At 35.3% G+C, this 9,158-nt stretch overlaps 1 pseudogene; it reads left to right on the plus strand.

The window, feature by feature from the left end:
• The first annotated feature begins 5,616 nt into the window (after positions 1 to 5,616).
• LOC103269463 lies at positions 5,617 to 8,435 on the plus strand (annotated as a pseudogene).
• Positions 8,436 to 9,158: the final 723 nt, after the last annotated feature.

Raw genomic sequence — 9,158 nt, forward strand, 5'->3', positions numbered from 1 at the left:
ATGGGATTCTCCGTCATCTATTTTGTCCTGTGTGATGGCTTTGCTACCTACCATCTTCTCTTCTGCAGAACCCATGAGGCTTCCACTACCTCCAGATTGCATATTCTTCAGGCTGCTTTCCCCAGTGAATAAGCTCTGTCCCTATTTCATTGGTCAGTTGTGTCACATACCCACAAGTCAGCAGATCACTTAAGCCAGAGAAATAAAATATGCTGATCAACTCACCGAGGTAGAGGATGGGATTAACCTACCACAGCCACCACCATGACCACCAAACCATATGCTCTAAGATTAAGAAAAAGGATAGACCCCATAAAAAATTTGTAACAGCCTTAGGAGTAGAAATGGAAATTAAGCAGCCAAAGGAAACAAAAATGTCAACTTTATTGAGTATTAAAGTCATAATCACAAATCATCATTTTAAAACTGCAACTTTCTTGTCCTTTTGAAAAATCAAGATATCACTTTCCTGTCTTCAGTCTCCCTGTTGCTCTCCCACTCCCTATTATTCTTCAAAGATCAATGGCTTGGAAATATAATTTTTCTACTTATTTCAGTACCCTGGGAAGTCACAAATCCTGACTGGGGTCCTTGAACTCATTTCAGACCTCTATTTTGGTGTCACTATAATGTATACACACATCTAACTGTGAGATGCATTAAACATAACTACTCATTTCCATAATCATTCAAAGTCTTGCACTGTGCTAAATAAGACTCTGTGACTTATTTATTTATTTTTTTACTTCTCTATGCTTTGTCCATGGAAGAATGGTGCTTAAAGGGCAGCCTTAGATAATTCACATAGCTAAAGGTCATGAAGTCAGAAAAGAAAGAATGAAAGAGCTCCTCATAAAAGTAGGCAAGTGTTATTAAGCTGAGGCTATTTGAGTTTAAAGAAATTGAATAATGAACAGGAAGGGAAAGTTTGACTAAAAATATAAATATATATCTGAAATGTTGGGATATTACAGAGTTATTAAAAAGTAAAGAACATTGTAAAAGAAGAAAGTATGTATATTTATAATCACGGAAAAATATTGGCTAGCAATGTCCTAAAATTGTAATAAAATTATATGGTGTATGTATATTATTGTTTTTATTTCTTTTATTTTCCAAACTTTCTATGTTAAACCCTTATTACCTCAAGAATAGATCAAAAGAAGATAACTATCTATTGTTTTTTTACTCTCCTCTACCCCCTCATCAAAATAAATAAAGAAATTGTATTGCTTACCCCTCATATTTTTATTTTAAACAAAAATCCACAAGATCTTGAAACCCTATCTCAAGGTTTCCAGTACAGAGAATGTACAATAGTCACTCTTTTGTTTGCCAATGACCTGGGAATTTTACATAACCAGAAAGTACCTTTGACCCTAGGGGGGAAAGTTTCAACATAAAAACATAGTAAAATATGAAGAATGCTGTTATAAATAAGTAGTATATTTCAAAATGTTGTTGGTTTTGGAAAAATACATTATCATGTAATATATTATCACATCAATATTTTATCATAGAAATATAATGTATTTTCCCCTGCAATAAAGTTAAGAAACTTCATGCCTTATTTTCAGTGATCAGCAATAACCAAAAGGTAGTAATTAAAAAATTGCATACAAGTCAATTCTAAACAAAATGAAGTAGTGTTTTGTTTAATTATATAATATGCCTAATCTGGTTATCAGTAGAAGGAATCTACCACTGATACCCTTACCTCTCCTTGTCCAACCCAAACTCTTATGCAGTTCAAAATATTTATCACTCTTTGGTGACAGTAATGTTTCCCAACTTTTTTTTTCATATTAGCCACTGAAGAATACCTTTAAGAATGTTTTTATAATTCCCCCCCACAAAATTTTAATACTATTAGTATGAGTCTGTTTTGTGGTTTTATATGTGTCTATTTACTGGTTGTATATCTGTGCTTTATACATAGCCAGAATACAATATTTTCTTTCTTAAAAACCAGTTTTCACATCCTTGAAAGTGAAATCACCCACATTGAGAATGCACATAAACTGTTTCTCAAAGGAAGGACTACTGGCATTTGGGACATGCAATTCTTCATTGTGCAAGACTGAGTCACAAATTGCAAAACTCTTGGCTTCCTTAGTTTCTTTCAAATAAATATCAGCTGTATCTCCAGACATTGCGATACCAAAAGATGCTTCCTAAGTAAAGAAACAAAGTTTCTTTACAGAAGAATCCCAAATATCATATGCAGATAATTCTTATTTAGAAGGAAGACTTTTATCCCTTCTTACCAATGGTGGGTAGGATTTATGATGGATTTTCAATTACTAAGGTAGAGAAAGGAAAAAAATAGTGTCTTTACAGTGAAAGGACCTAGCAAACACGTTCTTAACTATGTTATAATGTTTAATATCCCCAGTGATGCCAAGTAGATGTCATGAAGCTGCTGGTATGATGTGACAGGAAGGGCATTTTATCTCTGTGATATTCTTTCAAATAAGCCATAACCTTGACCTAATTGTGACCAAAAAACACACTAGAAAAACACAAATTGAAGGACATTCTATAAAATATATGCTCAGTATCCCCCAAACTATCAAGATCACAAAAAACAACAACAAAAGTCTGAGTAATTTCACAGACATGAGTACACTAAAAAGAAATGATCATTAAATGTAAGTAGTATCCTAATTTAGATCATACAACAAAAAATGACATTAATGAAAAAACTGTTGGTATTCAATTAAACTCAGAATTTAGTTAGTAGTAATAAAACAATGTTAGCTTTTTGACATTATTGTAATGTAAGGTGCTAACAATAGTGAAAATTTTGTGGGAGTATATGGAAATCTCTGTACAATTGTTACAATTTTTTTGTAAATCTGAAATTCTTTAAAAATGAAAAGGTTTATTCTAAAAGATGTCCTACAAACACACACACACACACACACACACACACACACACACACACACGCATGCATGCACACATGTCTGGACACTCTCTCTAAGCACAATGCCCTAGGTCGAGAAGACTGTTAGACTAACCTTTTTTAAAATGCACATCCAATCATGTCACTGCCCTGCCAAAATTTTTAAATGGCCATCTCCGCAGTACATTTATCACATAAGACCTTCATTACACAGTTTTTGATGACCTTTTCAAACTCATCTTCCTCCACTGCACCTCAGGTGCCCTTCACTACCCTTGGCTTCTTGCATTTCCCCAAGTGCATCTGTTGTTTCATGCTTTTATACCTTCACACTACCTAACGTCATGATAGGAGACATCATTTAGAAACAGATCCAATGAAGATTTGTCTAAGTTTAAGGAAGATTAAATGGGCCAAGGAGAATGGCTGTTTGTGTTCCTTTTTGTTATTCCCTGCTACCTACAATAGTCATCTTGCCTGACAGAATCTTTTGATCAAAGATCTAGTCACGTAGATTATTGCTTGCTTGAAAAATGGCCTGTGGTGCCCTAGGAATAAACTAGAGATGAAGCAGTCCATAGTGCATGCAGTATCAGACCTCCCAATTCTATCTCTCAGCTATATTCGTAGCAAAACTTTGACAGATGGTTCTCCGAAGTAATACATTTATTTTAAGCATTTGATTGTTGTGATAATGATAGGATAATAATGATGAACATGAGTTTAATCTCTGAATAGAATGGGACTAAAGCATAACTTGTGTGAGAAATAATACATAGGCTTTGTTTTGTTTGTTTTAAGGACATTATTTAGTAAGATATATAGGTTTATTATCTTAGCATCCTCTGATTCATAAAGAAGTTAAATCTTTACAGATATCATGAAATATTCACATTGAATGGGTACCAAAACAGGATTAATTGCCAAGCCATCATTTTTTGAAGTAGAATTTCAATATGGCTTTTATGACTTTAATAAATAATGCTCTTGCACTGTCACCTTATGATTTCCCCAAAATAATTCCATTTAAATAAATACTTAGCTAAATAAAAGATAATGTTCATAGATCAGGGGATTATTTGTTACTTGCAAACACTATAGCACATTTCAATGAAATATTAAAACTTAATTTTTGAAACACTTTTATATATATCCTTCTCAAACTATCAGATATATAAAATTATTCAGTATAGATGTTTAAATATGGAGATACCCTTTTTCAGGATGCTAAAAAACAGAGGGCATAGAAGGCCATGCAAGATGAATGTGCACTGACTCTAGGCAAAGGTGTGCCATCATCAAATAATTATTTTGATTTTAAAGCATAATACTTCAATTATTTCAACAAATATTAGCATTTTAAAGGTTATTTTCCTGGGTGATTCATGCCACAAACATAAAAGATTAGTAAAGGAGCAAGATTCAGATTTCTGGAGAAGTGGCCAAATTCATATCTCTCAATATTAGTAGATTCATATCTCACATTGTAGGTAGGAATCTACTCTGCCCAGCTAGTATCACCAAAAACTAAGAAGCCCATTAAAGTCATTGTGTAATATACTGCAACTGTTATTTTTCTATATCTCTTCCTTGTATCTGTTATCCTCCTTGTATTCCTAACTTAATTAGCCAGGAACTTTGCCAATCTACAGCCATAACACCCTCTAAAAAAATGAAATTAAATTAAAAAGAAGAAAATTAGTGGAAGAGATCTTTTATTAGAAATTGCCTTAATTAGATAAATGAAAATAAAAACTGTAGTAAAAGGATTTTCTTTTCTGGTAGTGGCAGATTAGCATGTATTATACTAATCATCAAATAGATAATACAAAATCTTAAACACCTCTCCACACCCAGAAAAAGAAATGAATGCACTGGAAAAAGAAAAACATAATCAGAAATTTGAGGTAAGAAGGGAAGTACACTCAGTAAACATCATGTTTCTATAGACTGAGTGTACATCCCAGTCTATCCAGGACTGTGTAGCTTGAACTAATGGAGAAATCTATAGTCTTACTGTCTTGAGAAGTGAAATAAAAAAGTTTGAGACTTGCTAGAGTGTCTAAAGCATGAAAGGGAAATCCCAGAAGGCAGGGAACCACAGAGAAGGATCTGCAACATCTGCTTAAAAACGTCACCGAAGTCCCTGGCAAAACACTGAAACTAGGCATAATAAGCATGAAAGATGCCAATGTTCCCATCAAAAGCAGCATGTGGGAGGCTAAAGCAAAGATAGGGTATGGTCACAGATATTTCATCAGCTGGCCACCTCAGGGGAGGAACAGTTTGTGCTCTGAGTCCAGTCATGTTAAATGACTACTGGAAGAGAAAAAGAGAACAAACTCTAGAGCCCCTATAAAGTCCAGTAAACAGTTTCTAGACAGAAGTGACTGCATATGAGATAGAAAAATTAACGTTAATCAAGAGAAATTCGACAATAAAATCTAACAACTAGACCAGTCAGTTCAGAGGCTGCAGCATGGGAACTACCTGCAAAGAAACTGCGAAAGTGCCATCCATGACTATAGCCAAGGTTGTAACTTGCACCTTGGCAGGTGGGACTTCTCTCCAGAAATGCCCTGGGTTCATCTTTCATTGCCACATGGAACCTCCATGCCTCTAAAACTGGTGTTCAGAAGACTGACATTGCTGAGATGTCCTCTAATTTTGAAAAGCATTTTCTTGGAGGTAATAACTGTTGGCCTTGAAGAGACTGGGTGTGTATTGGTGATAGTATAGTATGAGTGCATGTACTGAGGAATGTTCAAGCAGAAGAATTGGTAGAGTTTTCTTGAAGCTTAAAATGTGTGTCTCCATCCTTATGGATGTTGAAACCAGCAACCAACTCCTGCTCAAAATCCTAAGTGCCCATGCCATGAGAGATAAGATAGACAAGAGGGGCTTCATCAAACTAAAAAGCTTCTGTAAAGCCAAAGAAACCATCAAGAGAGTGGGGAGACAGCCAACAGACTGGGAAAAAATATTTGCCAACTGTATATCTGACAAAGGCCTAATACCTAGGATCTACAAAGAACTCAAATGTGCCAGAAAAAAAAAAGCCCCATTACAAAGTGGGCAAAAGATATGAACAGACACTTCTCAAAAGAAACACACAAGCAACCAATAGATACATGAAAAATGCTCAGCCTCACTAGTCATCAAAGAAATGAAAATTAAAACTACACTGAGATACCACCTAACTTCAGTCAGTATGGTTATCTTAAATATCTCAAAAAACAGCAGATGCTGGAGAAGATGTGTTGAAAAGAGAACACTTCTACACTGTTGGTGGGAGCGTAAACTAGTACAATCTCTGTGGAAAACAGTTTGATGATTCCTAAAAGATCTAAAAATTTACCTTCCATACAACCCCACAATTCCCCTACTAAGAATATATCTGGAGAAACTCACATCACTCTATTAAAAAGGTACCTATACACACATGTTTATTGCAGCATTATTCACAATAGCAAAAACATGGAAGCAACTGTGTTGCCCATTGAAAGAGAACTGGATAAAAAAAAATGTAGTATATATACACGATGGAATATCATGCAGCCATAAAGAAGGACAACATTATGAACTTCACAGCAACTTGGATGGACTTAGAATTTATAATACTGAGTGATCTCTCAGACAAAGAACTGAATACCACATATTCTCACTCATAAGTGGACCTTGAACAATTATTGTAATACTATAAGAAAGGGATTGACAGTAGTGGGAAGTTGCCAAGGGTTGGGAGGGACAACAACTCATCAACAGGGTACCTGTATAATAAACATTTGTATATCTAACCCTGAATTGTATCCCCATCTTTAAAATAATTAAAAAAAAAACAAAGAAAGAAAATAAACGCCAAGAGAAAAAATAAACTGTGTCTCTGAACTTAGAATCTGACAATGTTGGTGTTGTCGTCTTTGGAAATGATAAACTAATTAAGGAAGGAGATATTTTGAAGTTGATAGGAGTCATTGTGGGTGTTCCAGCTAGAGGCTGTTGGGTCCTATCAAAGATATCCCTGGTAATGCCAGTGATGGAAAGGGTCCAAGTGACTAAAAAACCCATAGGCGTGTTGATCTGGTCTAAAAGCCCCCAAAGTCATTCCTTGAATTTCTGTGCAGGAACCAGTGCAGACTGGCATTAAGACTATGGATAGCTTGGTGCCAATTGGTCATGGTCAACTTGAGCTGATTATTAGTGACAGACAATAATTGACAGAAAATGATTGTGCTATTGACACAATCATTAACCAGAAATATTTCAGTGATGAATCTGATGAAAAGAGGAAGCTATACTGTATTTACATTGCTATTGGTCAAGAGATTTACTGTAGTCCGGTTGATGAAGACACTTAAAGATGCAGTTGCCATGAAGTATACCATTGTATGTCAACTGTGGCTTCTGATGCTTCCCCACTTCTGTACCTGGCTTCTTACTTTGGTTGTTCCATGAGAGAGTATTTTAAAGATAATAGTAAACATTATTTGATTATCTACAATGACTTATCCAAAAGCTTTTGCTTACTATCACATGTCTGTGTTGCTCTGTCAAATCCCTGGTCATGAGTCCTATCCTGGTGGCATGTTCTACCTACACTCTTGGTTGTTGGAGAGAGCAGTCAAAAGAATGCTTTTTGGTGGTGACTCTTTGACTGCTTTACTACTCTAGAAACACAGGGTAGTGATGTGTCTGTTTACATTTTTTGTTTGTTTGTTTTCTGAGTTGGAGTCTCATTCCATCGCCAGGCTGGAGTGCAGTGGCACATTCACAGTCACCCCAGCATCGACCTGCTGGGCTCTGGCAATCCTTCTGCCTCAGCTCTCCAAGTAGCTGGAACTACAGGTGTGCACTACCACACTCAGCTATTTTTTTTTAATTGTAGAGATGAGGTCTTGCCAAGTTGCCCGGGGTTGGTCTCGAACCCGCGGGCTCAGGCAATCCACCCACCTCAGCCTCCCAAAGTGCTGGGATTACAGGGATTACCAAGCCCAGCCTCTCTGTTTACATTTTAATGAATGTTATTTCTATCACTGATGGACAGATACTGGAAACAGAATTGTTTTATAGAGGTATTTACTTAGCCGTAAACATTATTTTATCTGTTACCTGTATTGGATGTGCTCCCCAAATCAGGGCTATGAAACAAGTGGCAGGTACCATGAAGCTAGATTTAGCTCAGTATCATGAGGTTGCTGCTTTTGCCCAATTCGGTTCTGACCTTGATGTTGCTATTCATCAAGTCTTGAGTGGTAGTGTGTGTTTGAGTGATTTGCTGAAGCAAAGACAACATCCTTACATGGCTATCGAAGAACCAGAGACTGTTATCTATGAAGGTGTAAGGCGGGGTGAGGGGCAGTATCTTGCTAAACTAGCGTCCAGAAAGATCACAAAGTTTGAAAATGCTTTCTTATCTCATCAGCCAACACCAAGCCCTATAAGGTAATATCAAGACTGTTGGAAAGATTTCAGAAGAGTCAGATGCAAAGCTAGTAACAGGTTGTAACAAACTTCTTGGCTGGATTTTGAAGCTTAACCATCTATAGATTAATTCCAAATACCAATTTTGTTTTGTTATTGTTCCTTCTAAAAAATCAGTTCCACTTATAAAATAATTTCTTTCATACTCTTGATGTACAGAAATCATGTTAAAAATAAAGGTTCCATACAGCATAGGAAAACAAACAAACAAACAACAAAATAAAAACCCTTTCAAATAGAGTCCCTAGATGTTAATATTTGCAGACACAAACTTTTGAGCAATTATTATGAATATGAGCAATAACTCAAATTAAAGTTGCTAAAATGAATAAAGAGATGGGCCGTTAACAGAAGAAAAAAGGAATACATTTAAAAACACTAAATGAAATTCTCAAGCTATAAAATACAATGTCTGAATTTTTAAAAATTCTTAAGGGATTTAAAATCAGATTTCAGGTAACAGGAAAAAAAAGGTAAGCTAATCTTAATATAGATCAGCATGAAACTAAATTATCCAGTTTGAAGAACAGAAAAAAGGAATTCTACAAAAAGAAAGAATAGAACTAATTGACTATAAGATATATAATGCTGTCTAAAATGCATGTAATTTGTATCCAAAAGGAGATAAGAGAAAAAAATTATGATTGGGAAAAAAATACATGAGGGAATAATAATAGAAAAGTTTCCAAATTTAGTAAAAGACACTAATCACAAAACAAAACAAAACTTGAGCTTAAGGTTTTGGCGTGTACCCATAGTCCCAGCTATTCC

The sequence above is a fragment of the Carlito syrichta genome, unplaced genomic scaffold (assembly GCF_000164805.1).
Source record: "Carlito syrichta isolate Samal-C Ts95f unplaced genomic scaffold, Tarsius_syrichta-2.0.1 Scaffold309271, whole genome shotgun sequence".
Lineage (NCBI taxonomy): Eukaryota > Metazoa > Chordata > Mammalia > Primates > Tarsiidae > Carlito > Carlito syrichta.